The following is a 13,351-nucleotide window of genomic DNA, read 5'->3' as shown; positions in this document are numbered from 1 at the left end:
TATCCTTTTGGAATCAAAAAGACAGATGAAAGTGTTAGAAATCCTAACACCCTTATTTATTTGTTTTTAAGTTTTTTGAATACTTTGAGTTAAAGGATACTAGTCATCCCTTGCTTTCCACTTACCATTCCCTTCACAAAGGGAATTTATTTCTTTTTAAAAGAAATAAAATTTAGCTACATGATCATTAATATGGGAATTATCAGAATCTTAGTATGAGAAAGCATCCCTACAATATTATATGTTGCCAAACACATGGTAATTGTTACTAAAACGGGAAGTTCTTCATTTAAAAATATCTCTAATATTAAAATGTTAAAACTCTCATTTAAAAAGTCATCCATCTGCTCATTCACTCAACCAGAAGCAGAATGCTTTGCAGAATAGAAATTGTCCCCACTCTGTATGCTCTTGGACCTATCGGGTGGAGCCTATCTCTGGGTAGAGATGGGATAACCTTCTGATCTAGAAGGAACTTTGTTTTAGCCACTAAACTTTTTGAACAGAATGCCAATGTCATCCTATCACTGTTTCATCCAAATATCCAAGGACTGTCAAGCCTCTCAATCAGCAACAACAAATGCCAATGTTCCATGGTCTCAACAGGATTTGCAACTCCGAATACCAGGCATTTAGTTTAAAACATTTAAAACTGTGGAGAGGGAAGAGATAACATAATAGCAGAATCAAAGGAATATGGCATCTAACTGGTTCTCTTGGTATTTTAAGCTGTATCTTTTTATCAAGTTAATCTCTAGAAGAAAACAAGATTTCCAGTCAAGAAACACTGGGAAAGGCAGGATGCTGGCAGTACAGTTTTCAGTCTCTACTCAATAGATCTATCAATAGATCAATGTGTGTGGTTCGGTGGAAAGAGAAACATTCCCCCAAGGGAAAACAAATTGCTAGGATTCATAATTCATCTACCTTTACAGAAAGTGTACCAAATACAGACATTCTTCTTACTAGTGAAAGGATCCAGAACATCAGGGAAGAGCCGTGTGATGTTATGACGTGTCCTTTTGTCCCTCTCATTATACTCACTCTTGGAGGCTTCAATCTTCTCTTATTATGGACTACAAGTCCTGGTACCATCTCTGTGCCACAGAATCCCGGTTTTGTACTTTTAAAATTGTGTATTTTGCTTCTATTTAATAACTGTGTTTTAAAATGAACAAATACCAGAGGACTTAAAACAATGATTCAAAAGAAAAGCTCTCTCTGATGATATGCTTTTCCCAAGATGCAGAACAACCTTTTGAGGAATGTCAGATGTTCACCAAATACACCTGGAAAGCCACTACTTGGTTGGATTCTCTGAAGTAAGCCCAATTCTTTCTAAACATAATTAAATATACAGTAGTCCTGTCTTATCCACAGGGTAAAATATTCTTACCAAGAATATCCAAGAGTCCCAGTGGATGTCTGAAATTGTGGATAGTACTGAACCTATATATACTTTTTTCCCTCCATACATACATACCTATGATAAAGTTTAATTTATAAATTAGGCGCAGTAAGAGATCAACAGTAATAACTAATAATAAAATAGGATGATTATAACAATATACTGTAATAAAAGTTATGTGATGTGGTCTCTCTCATAAAATATCTTACTGTACTATCCTCATTCTTTTTGTGATGATGTGTGATGATAAAATGCCTACATGATGAGATGAAGTGAGGTGAATGATGTAGTGTTAGGCTGCCCTTGACTTTCGGATAGTATGTCAGGAGGAAGACCATCTGCTTGGTCTTCTTGGACTTGTGGCTGACAACAGGGAACTGAAACCACAGAAAGTGCAACTGCAGATAAGGGGGGACTACTATAGCAACTCTTCTACTTCCTGAAATTCTAAAAGGCAAAATTCATGAAAATAGCTATGAAAAGGTAGGTTTCTCTCAATACTGTTTTTCTTGACATATAAATATAGTTACATGTCCTTTCCCTTATGTCCCAAGCCTCCTTCTCTCTTTCTCTCTCTCTCTCTCATTCTGTGACTCTCACTCCCTGCCTTCTAGACAGAACATACTATGGAGGTCAGTGTTGTGGGAAAATACAGACTAAGAAATCACAAAAACAAAAGTTTACATCATTTGATAAAAAAAAGTAATACTTTACCAAATGGAAAATTCCATCAAATGAAATGACACTCCAATCAGATGACTTACCTAAAAATAAGAGAGACAGAAGAAAGTGAGAACCTGGTATCATCCTCAATTCTTGATATAATAGATTCCAAAAAAACATGGCAACTCTCTTAACAACGGATGGATGATCCAAAACAAACAGAAACTATACCAGGGCAGGAAACACCAATTCCTTCAGAAACAGTAATTAATGTTAGAAAGGAAATGGCAAACAGGGAGCAAAAGCAATGAGGAACGGAAGTGGTATTTACTTTGAAATCACTTGTTCTCATATATATTTTTAACAGGCCAGTTTTGAAAATGTGGACACATATGTGTATAAAGGCCATAGCTAATCGGTGGCAGTGTATGCATACCACTTTCCCAAGACCTCCGGCTACTGTCTTAAAGAGACTGTCAAAGCTGCAAACTCGCAAATATCTTCAGCTCACATGACTCAAGAAAAAGGTGCCACTGTATTAAGTGCTACTGTAATTTCCTCTGTTGATTTTCTTTCCCCCTTAACACTTAAATGTTTTGGCTGTTTGCTTTTTTATTTTCCAAAGTGAACACTGATATTCATGAAAGGTGCCAGATTAACAACCAGGGGAAATTAAGAGCTTGCTCTATTCAAGAGAAATGGCTCAGTGTAGTGGAGGTGATGAAAGTTTCTCCTATACTGTGCTTGCCTATATACCTTAGCTCTGACCCACAGTCACCCCAGCTCTCCAGGTTTCATGGTCCATTAATGCCTTTGACTGCTCAGGTTGCTAACACGGGCAAGCAGTCTTGTTCTTGCTTTTAATGCTATCAATATTATTACTACTATTGTGAGCTCTAGCTTCCTCACAGAAATTATGTGGCAATTTATATTAGCTATCAGTTTGTTTCAGGACAACAGGAGAATAAACTGAACTGAAGATGAATCATATATTCTTAAGTAATACTGCAGGTTTCATTAAAATCCATTAATTTCTTTAAACAGGAGGCAAAGTGTTAAGTGGTCAACTTGAAACAGGCCTTGCTTAATACAGCCCCTGCACTCAATCTGAATTCTCATTTAGGGACATTCAATATTTAATAGCCATAGATCTTTCATTTTTCCTTTTGAATCTTCCGTAAGTCAGTCAATGTTATTATTCATTAGCAACTATGGTAAAAGTCTGGTGGATGCTGAAGCTCAAACTATCATAAAGGAGATCTGAAAATCACTGTCAATCAAACAGAAAAAATATCTCTTTCCTGTATTTATATAGGTATTCCAGGTTTCTGAAAGGCCTGGGTACTTTGTAATTCTTAATCACTAATCAGTCTCTCCTATGCTCAGGGGTCTATGAAATCATTTTGCTTCAATTAGGCAGATAACCAACAACTATTTAGTGTTGGCATTTCCTTTCTGTGCCCAAGCAAGATAGCAATCCTTCTCCTATCTAGAATTTATAACAATAAGGGAAGTAAAGCTAGCAAACACATGTTTAATATTAACGGAACAATGAAGTTCGACACTGAATGCTGCTAACTGACTAATAATTACTCAGTAATTATTTGGAAAGATCACAATATCAGTCTCACAATTGTTCCTTGTCTTTGCTATTGTACTTCTTTCTGACAAAGACCAAAGTCTGGCAGTTAGAATAAATTTCTATCTTGAAATGGCTAGCACTTCCTGTAATTTCTAATCTCTAGAAGTGTTAGAGAATGAGAATTGCAGGGTACCAATGACTGCAGCAACACATGGTAACAATTAGATGAAGGGTGCCCTGGCTGCATCTCACATGGAAATCTTGGAAAATTTTAGTTTGGGAACTTTGGCTGTTTTTTTTCTTTGCCATGCACAGCTTTTATCAAGTGAGTCCTTATGGTATTAAAACATTTGGCACTGGCTCAAGTCTATGCTGTTGCTGGCAGGGGATCTAATTGGGAAGCAGGGGTGGAGAGTAGTTACCTTTATCAGGAAAGACCTTAACTTTATGGAAAGGCTCTTTCCTCCCCACTGCTTAGGCAGCTTTACTGAAAGACTTAAACCCAGATGTGAGAACAGAGATTATCTTCAAGAGCAGCAGTGATTTATTGTAATTATGTTAGTACAAAGATTGAGAAGGTGGAAAATATTATGCTAACTTAGTAGATGAGAAGGGCAACACTCTTTATATAGGTCCCATGGCCAGGTTGTGCTGGGGAAACCAACTCCAACCCCTAATTGCCAGGGAGGCCTCAGTTTCCCAAATTGCAAGAAAATTAGAGCTTCACTACCTAGAAAACTAATAATCCCATGGTATACAAACCAGTGAGTGAGAGGCCATGAGAATCTGCTCACCAACAGATACCAACAGACTTTTGCCTCTACTCCGTCAGCAGCCAGCTCTTGCCAGTTTCCTGTTATCACCAGATGATAATCTATCTTTTTGAGATAATATATCTTTCCCAACGATTCCTGTCAGTCCTATAGTATAATTTATAACAATGACTATCAAAGCAACAGGCCCATTTTGCCTATACAACACTCTAGCTTCCATCAGTGAAGTGCTTGTCTGATATAAAGCACTTTGAAGGTTGGCCTTGAATTGCAAATATAGCAATACCTGTATACATTCTGGACCAATTCTAGGCTTTTCTGTGCCTTAGCCACCCAACTGAAAGTATATTTTATCATTAATTTATTCCCTTCTCCATTACGTAATGGATTTCTTACTGATTTCTAACTGGACTATTGCATCCTTCGTCATCTGGTTTCTCTCACTGTACTATCTTTTTGAGGTGGGGGATGTATAAGCATGGGTCTCCAGAATTTTGTATTTCATACAAAATGGATCAGTGAACATGGTAAAAATTGCTTTTGTGGACATGCCACTAGGGCTGTGTTCTACATGGTCTTCTTGTCAATTGAAAATTTTAAGCAATATGATATTCTGATCTCAGTAAATAAAAGATAAAAAGGCTAAATCTGAGAGACTCAAAATCATTGACTCAAATGGTCATGAAGAGAAAAGAAGAAAGTAATAAAGGCCTTTGGAACAGAAAATGACAGGTGATTTTTCCTTTTCTTCCCATTTCAAACATCTGACAACAGGCTAATGAATACCAAGGACACAAGAAACATAGCAAGTCAGGGAAAATTATAGGCCACATGATGGTATAAATCTCATATAAAAAACACCAGCTAAGGCACTAAGAAAGCCAGTAGATAAATACTGAAAGAATTATGAAGATGAATATGCTCAGATTTTGGATTAAGAGTACGCAAAACAAGACCAAAGAAAAATACTTTAAAAACCACTTTTCATTTTTAGGGGTGGGGGAGGGGAGCCAGAGGGAAAGGGAGAGAGAGAAGCCTAAGCAGTCTCCATACCCAGCATGGAGCCCTATGCAGGGCTTGATATCACATGATCTCACCCTCAGATCATGACCTGAGCTGAAATCAAGAGTCAGATGCCTAACGGACTGAGCCACCCAGGTGCCCCCCAAAATCAGGTTTCTTTAAAAAAAATCCCTTATAATACACAGTAGAGATAGCTCAATTGTAAGAGCTTGCAGGGGTTTAGTAATCCGACAGTTCAAGACAATGCATCATGGTCTACGTATCAAGAATGATTGGGACGCCTGGGTGGCTCAGTCGGTTAAGCGTCTGCCTTGGGCTCAGGTCATGATCCCGGGATCCTGGGATCGAGTCCCGCATCGGGCTCCTTGCTCAGCAGGGAGCCTGCTTCTCCCTCTGCTTGTGCTCTCTCTCTCTCTCTGACAAATGAATAAATAAAAAATCTTTAAAAAAAAAGAATGATTGCTTACTTTGACTGACATGGTACAATTATTAATTTGGTTATCTGATTGAATAGAGTCAGGAACATTTGCTCTTAGCTTTAATTTCTTAACTAAAGCAGCAAATTCTAGGAGTCACTAATGCTGAGGGCTGAGTGCATCCCAAGTTGGAATTTTCTTGGGAAGAGAAGATATAAGATAAACAAACTGGATTCTCATCATTCCAAAGCTGACTTTTAATAATATAAAAAGGGTAAAGCTAAAACGTCTGGGATTTGAATGATGGATTCCATGACTATATAGAGAAAATATATTTTTTTAAAAGAGCTTTTAGGGAACAAAACTACAGATGATCACCTCATGAAAAGGGGTGAAAGGTGGGACTCAGATTTATCCCCTCAGTGGGTAGTAGTAATGATTACGAGGAAGGAGGAAAGCAGGGTGTTGGTGAAGTACATAACAGTGCCAATAACAAAGAAATTTAGGGATTATTTAAGAAATGACTTATACAAAGAAAACAATTCAAAGACAACAAAAAATTTAAATAAGAGCCAAAGAACAGATGAGAGCTAGGGGAGAGATTAGTTTGGGTTAGTTTCTGAAGTTACTTCAACAGGGGCAGTGGAACTGGAGCCAGTCTCTCTTACTGCCCCTACCCCTCAATTTCCTAAATACACCTACATTCCACACAGCTGGTAACTATGACAAATGATTTTACCCAGACAGCTATGGCTGAGGGCTTTCTGACCTATGGCCTTAGGTCTTTTTGGAACCTAGTAACTTTGCCTCCCTCTTTTTTGTAAAACTTCAAATCTATGTCATTTCATTTTGCTTTTCTCTTTTCTACTATTCTTCATTCTTGTTCTGGTATACAAGGGTTGAAAAAACAGTAGCAGAGGTGGCAGTGAATGAGATACAGCTGGCCTGTGCAAAGGGACTATGAGTAGGAAGCAGCTGTATTTTGGAGGCAAGTAGAACAAAGGATTAGGATCTTCAAAGCCAAGGAAAGTTTCTCTCTGTGTTTTTCCCTCCTTTTCCCTCTTCCCCTTCTTGGGAAATGATAGAAATTTCACAAAACACATAGCCTTTCTGAATTCATAACAGTCTCCTTTTTCTCACATCCAAGGGTGTTTAATTTATTACTACTGCTAACATTTTACATGTACCTTGTTTTTATATTTTTCTCCTAAGAGCTTCAAAGAGGCTTATAAATTTTCATTAAAACATATATGCCTGGCCATAGTTATATTAATAAAATTTAACTTTAGAATGATGAGAATTTGATTTAGTAAATTGTTACTTTTCTAGGATTTGGTTTATTATACCATACACACATTTTCTAATCCAGTGGCTCTTACATTTAAGGTTTCATAAGAATCCTCAGGGTTGCTTATTAATATGCATATTCTTTAGCCACATTTGATCATGGATTAATATTTATTTGGCCTAAGGTGGGGCCTTGGAACCCACATTTTTAATAAGTATCCAAGGGAATTCTTATACACATACCGTGGGGACAGAGAGGCCCCACTGTGAGATCCTGTCCTAATCTGAGCACCCTAGCTTCCCAGGTTCAACGTCTTCAAGAAAGCCTGTTTCTTAGTGACAGTAGTCGAGCAGTCTCCTGGAGTTCACACTGAATAGTAAGTCAAAAATACAAAGTGAGGGCGCCTGGGTGGCTCAGATGGTTAAGCGTCTGCCTTCGGCTCAGGTCATGATCCCAGGGTCCTGGGATCGAGTCCCGCATCGGGCTCTCTGCTCCTTGGGAGCCTGCTTCTCCCTCTGCTTCTCTCTCTCTTTCTCTCTCCCTCTGTCTCTCATGAATAAATAAATAAAATCTTAAAAAAAAAGAATTGTAAAAAAAATACAAAGTGAACAATCTAAGGGAAAGAAAATTATCACCAACAGGATTTCACTTTTAACAATGCAAGGTGCTATTAGCTACACAAATACAGGAAAGAAAGGGAGGTGCCTTGGTTTTAACTCCACTTCCTTGAATATGATGAGGGTTTGGTATTATGAATGAGTTGATTTTTCTATTCATGACAGTTGAACTTTTAGTGGCTTTCCATTTACAAATGCTGACTTCTGGCACTCTCTTCTGCAATCCAATGACAGCCTTGCAGAACCAGCCTTGATTTCCCAAATTGCAAGAAAATTAGAACCTAGCTACTTAGAAAAGTAACAACTGCATAAAATCCAATATGGAATGGGTGGGAGGATATGAGAAGCTGTTTGCCAAAAGACATCAATAATTCTCCTTGCCTCTATTCCCTCAGAGGCAGGATCTTCTCCACCAGCACCAGTGGGGGAATCTCAGACAAGCTCAGAAGCCAGAATTCTTCATTCTTCATTTTAACCTCCAAATCCTACTTTTTATGTACTATTGTCACCAACCCCTTGTCCTCAGATCTCAATCCCCAGGCCTTTCTTTCTGCTGCCCCTTTCTTGGATTCATGATATCCTACTGACTACTCTGATTTGATATTAGGATGATGTTTAACAGCTTGTGTCTTGCTTCTGACTTAAAGATTGATCACAACTATTCTCTCAAAAATCACCTGTGACTATATTCAATGGGGCTTTCTTAATCCTCTATCTCACCCTAGTACTCTTTTGGGTGATCTCATCACACTCTTCCTCCTGTTCGTTCTCCTCCCTTGGTTTCAGTAACAACACAATTCTCTTATGGACACAGTATTTGATCTGCTTGGTATTAGACCTTCCAACCTGGCACAACAAACAGAAAATGGAAGATATGTTTAACCACCAATAGATACAATGTTGTTGAGCCCGAGACAGTTTCAGTTCAACCTAAACAAAAGTTCCCTGCCTGATTTATGCAAGCCAATGTTAATCTACAGGAGCTGGACTTTACTTGGGGTTTAGGCTTTTCATAGGAAAAAAATCAAGTTCTGCCAAAATTACCTTGAAAATCCCCTAGGAACACCTCATGCTAGAAGACAACGTACTATCTCTTAGTAGGTATAACCCAGGTGGCCTTTTCTTCCAGCACTGGTACAGATTACTGTCTTTGGTTGAATTTAAGAAAGAATAGCTGGCTTTTGTACAACAGGATACATGTTGTACAAAAGAGAACACTGAGCAAGGCAAGATGCTTACTCTGAGAGGGAACGTGGAACAGACACAGGCTGAGGAAGATCAACACACAGCCCCTAACTCAGGTTCACTCCTAGTTATGGATTCATTGAATATAACCAGAATAGACTTGTCTGTACCCTGTAAATTATGATTCCTTCTCTTTTTATATTCATTTTCTGAGCAGGTGTAGTTGAATTCATGCAAATTTAGTGTTTATTTGATACAACACTACCGTACAACTTGAGTGGCTGTTGTTCAATAAATACACATATGCCTATACTCTTGACTTCTAGTGCCCCAAGGTTAAACAAAGGACTGAGGCAGATACAATATCAAGTATGAAGATCAACCTGGGAGAAATGAACACTTTTCTCACAAAAATTCCCTGAGTACATAAAGCAAAGACACTTGTGATGTAGTGGAAAAATACTATATTTGGTATCAAGAGACCAGGATTCCAGTCCCAATTCTTACACATATTAGCTAAGTGAACTGGGCCAGTGTCTTTCCCTCTCTAATGGGTATAGTAGTAACTGCTTTGAGGTTTACGAGAAAAGAGCATGTGAAAGCATGTGCCACAGTCACTGATAAAGGCAGGCACTTGCTATAGGTTTGTTTGCTGTCAGCTGTTAAACTGAAGCTGGGAGACAAATTAGCCATATAAGGAAGAAAACTACCAGCATTGACAGTAGAGGGCACATAATAGGTGCTATGAAGTAAGTTAAGAGAGACATCAAGTTGATTTGATCAAGCCAGTATGGAATTTTCTTGTTCTAATATTCTTTTATTTTCTCCACATGGTCATTGGTACAAAGTCCACTTATGGCTTCATAAACATTGGCTTAAAACAAAAGTGCTTCTAATCAGATTTGGCAAGAAAAGGAGAGAAACACAGGGTGAGGTAAGTGTGAGGCTACAGTGCTGAATAACAGGGATGGCAGTGCCTCAGTACATGAGTCACACAGACACCAAGCAGTACACAGCTAGAGATAATTTGCAGGTAAATGCTGCACTAGCCATTACGTCATCTCTCCTCTGCCCTTTCTTCATCAATCATGTCGCCTGGAATCTGATGCAATCCAGCAAGAATGTCTGATTTACAGACAGCAGAGAGAGCCTCAGAACACACACATACTCATCAGAGAAAGCAGTATGAACCCAAACTGAAGTTTCTGGAATTTCTCTTTGTTTAAATTGCTCTTTAGAGGGGAAGTCTTATGGGTGGGATGTGTTAACTATAGATTAAGCCATCTACGTAAAGGTCTAAAGGACTAGGCTTTATCATTTTGGACAAGTCACTCTAGCTCTATAGGCCCCTTCTACATCTACCCAATTAGATGATCTTCAAGGTCCCTCTCAGTTCTGCAATTTCATCATTAAAAATTCAGGCCAATCACACAGATACAATGGACAGATAAACATTTAGTTGTACAAGGCAGACACAAAATCTTCTTTGTTCTCAGGTATATAGATCATTCAAATTTTTGGCTACTTCCATCCCCACTCTTAATGACTAGGTGGGTGTGTAGCTGTGCACGAATCTTGTGAAAGCAAGGAAAAAGTGGAAGGTAGGAACTGGTGCTTCTAGAAAATGTGAATGTTCACACCTGAGATTATAAGGACAGTCTATCAGACAAGCTTAAAAGCAAATGCTCTTTGGGATATAATACATTAACACTTATTTTCAGTCGCAGCAACGGTTCAAACAACCGGGAGTTGCAAGGGATGCAAAAAAGAAAGAAGGGGTAGAAGAAGAGCAACCCAGTCTCCAAATACTTCATAACTTAAGAGGGATGCTGTAAATCAAATTCAGGGCCAGTCAGTACATGATACACCCAAGAGATAGCAACTTGTGAATTCACGTAACACCAGTTCCACAGGAAGGAGGCATTCATTAGAGACCAATATAAAGAGGAGGTGGTCGGCCCCCAGCAAGCCTGACCTGTCATAATGCTTTCCACCTGTTATGGCAACACACTTTTCCAAAGCTGACTAATGCAAACACTCAGAGACCTATCACTGGAAGATTTGTGATGCAATCTCCAGAGAGGGGTATTTCCAGCAAAATTTGGGATTGGGGGAGAATACATAAGCCCAGTAGAGATGAAAACCAAATGCCTTGTGGTGCTTCTCTCACAGCCATCACTGTGTGGGGTCCCCACCTTGCATGCTGAGTGGTGGGGGGCGGTTTCACCCCATAGCACCTGAAGCAGCATTCAACAAGGGGCCCAGCCCTTTAATTGTTCAGCCAAATGATTTATAAAGCTTGGCAGCAAAGACAAGGCAGACTGGTTTAAATTCAAAGGATTCAACCTACAGGTATTCTGAAAATCTTGGCCACATCTTTAAAGAGCACTGTTCTCCTTGGGAGGGGAGAGCATAGAAAGGGAGAAGATGTGACCTGCCTGACAAGAAAACGGGATCCAGCTAGATGGAACATGTTTCCCCACTCCTTCCCCCACTATCACTTACTAAGGCTTTGGCCGACCTCCTTCCTATTAAAAGCAATCAGACAAGTACATTCCACTCTTTCTTTAGCTAGAAGTGTAAAATCCCAGAACCATCAACATATTCTCATACACTAGGCTCAGTTCTGATTGCTTACTGATGATTTAATCTCTTTGATCAACTAGGGTAGGAACCAGCCAACTTTTTCCCTAGAGAACCAGATGATAGACATTTTAGATTTTGTGGACTATATGGTTTCTTTCTTTCTCTCTCTTTCTTTCTGACTATATGGTTTCTGTTGCAACTACTCAACTCTACCTTTACAACACAGAAGTAGCTATAGGTTTTATGTGAACAAATAAGCATAGCTGTGTTGCAATAAAAATTTATTTATGAAAACAGGTGAAGGGTTGGATTTGGCCTGCATAATTTGCTAACTGCTGAACTAGTATGTTTCCAAATAGCTGAAAGGTGATAAAATAAGAAGGTACTACCAAGTTTATCACCACTTAAAACAACTTATTTATTTATTTTAAAAAAGATTTTATTTATTTATTTGTCAGAGAGAGAGCACACACACACAAGCAGGGGGAGCGGCAGGCAGAGGGAGAAACAGGCCCCCTGCTGAGCAAGGAGCCGGATGCAGGACTCGATCCCAAGGACCCTGGGATCATGACCTGAGCTGAAAGCAGACGCCTAACCGACCAAGCCACCTAGGCATCCCCACTTAAAACAATTTAAATCTAAGCCTCAATTTTGGGAGGAGAACTAACCTCTAAAGCAACTAATTCATTAGTAGGTACAATAAGAATCCATTTTTGGAATCTGTGTGTGAGTTTGTGTATGTAAAATACAGGGTGATTCAAAAGAAATTGAACACTTTAAAAAAACTCATCACTCAGTAGCTAGATTATCTTATGAAAATGTAGTTTGCGCTAAATCATCAAGTTACCCTTACAGGTGTCTTGCCATAGGGCAACTCCGGGCTTTGACTACATATTTACATACAACTTAGGTACTGAGAAATACATTTTTGAAAGTGTTCAATTCTGTTTTAACCACCTGTATATTATTTGTGTACACATTATAAAATACTTTAAATGAGAAACACTAAATTATAACCAATGGTTTATTCCTGGAGTACGGGGGAGGGAGTGTTAGAAGTTTCACTTTCAGCAGTGTTATTTGAATTTTTTACAAGCATATATTACTTTGTGAATAAAGAGGTGTTTTGTTTCTCTGTCGTAAAGAAGTGTTACGGGAAGGCAATCTGTGGTACTGCAATTTAGAACTGTCTTGACTTGAATCATCTACTGAGGCTTTCTGTAATTCTCTTCTAAATACAGCATTCCTTGCTTTCAAACTTTCACCTGCTTTTACTCTTTCTTCCAATTCCCTTTTCCCCTCCGTTGACTCAGCCTAGCAGCAGTCACACATATAATTAGATTTACAGCTCACATTCACTCAACAGGAGATGCCAATAAATATCTTATGAAGTTCCTAACCTAGTAGGAGGGACAGATAAGAAACCAGAAAAACATAAATACACAAGTTATTTTCAGATTGTGGTAAATTCTCTGAGCAGCAGGGTAATGGGTAAAGCCCTACTGAGAAAGTTACATTTCGGTACAGACCTCAAGGATAAGAAGGAGACAGTCTTGTGAATTAAATTCTAGGCTAAGTGTAAAGTTGTCTGGTCTTGACTCTTAGTGTATCAAATCCTGGTTAGACATTAAAATCAACTGGGGCACCTTCAAAAAATACTGATGCCTGGGCCCTGCTAGGAGCCAGTCACTCTCTGAAGGTGGAGTCTGATATTGACTGATTGCTTTTCCTTTTCTCTTCTCTTTCTTTTTTTCTTTCTTTTTCTTCCTTCCTTCCTTCCTTCCTTCCTTCCTTCCTTCCTTCCTTCCTT

At 38.8% G+C, this 13,351-nt stretch overlaps 1 protein-coding gene across 2 annotated transcripts in view; it reads right to left on the bottom strand.

The window, feature by feature from the left end:
* The window catches only part of CMSS1 (cms1 ribosomal small subunit homolog), a 377,448-nt gene that overhangs the window by 181,081 nt on the left and 183,016 nt on the right, over positions 1–13,351 (bottom strand). Inside the window, exon 2 of one of the 2 annotated variants that reach the window (XM_073892655.1) lies at positions 2,123–2,172. The exons of the other annotated variant lie outside the window; for it this stretch is intronic. The gene's annotated coding sequence lies outside the window, so the exon portion shown is untranslated. The remainder of the gene's footprint in view (positions 1–2,122; positions 2,173–13,351) is intronic. 2 annotated transcript variants of the gene reach the window in all.

This window comes from Callorhinus ursinus, unplaced genomic scaffold (assembly GCF_003265705.2).
Source record: "Callorhinus ursinus isolate GAN/ISIS: 27379988/994484 unplaced genomic scaffold, GSC_fseal_2.0 scaffold1, whole genome shotgun sequence".
Lineage (NCBI taxonomy): Eukaryota > Metazoa > Chordata > Mammalia > Carnivora > Otariidae > Callorhinus > Callorhinus ursinus.
The sequence above is the reverse complement of the archived record's forward strand: the minus strand, read 5'-3'. Positions and strand labels throughout refer to the sequence as shown.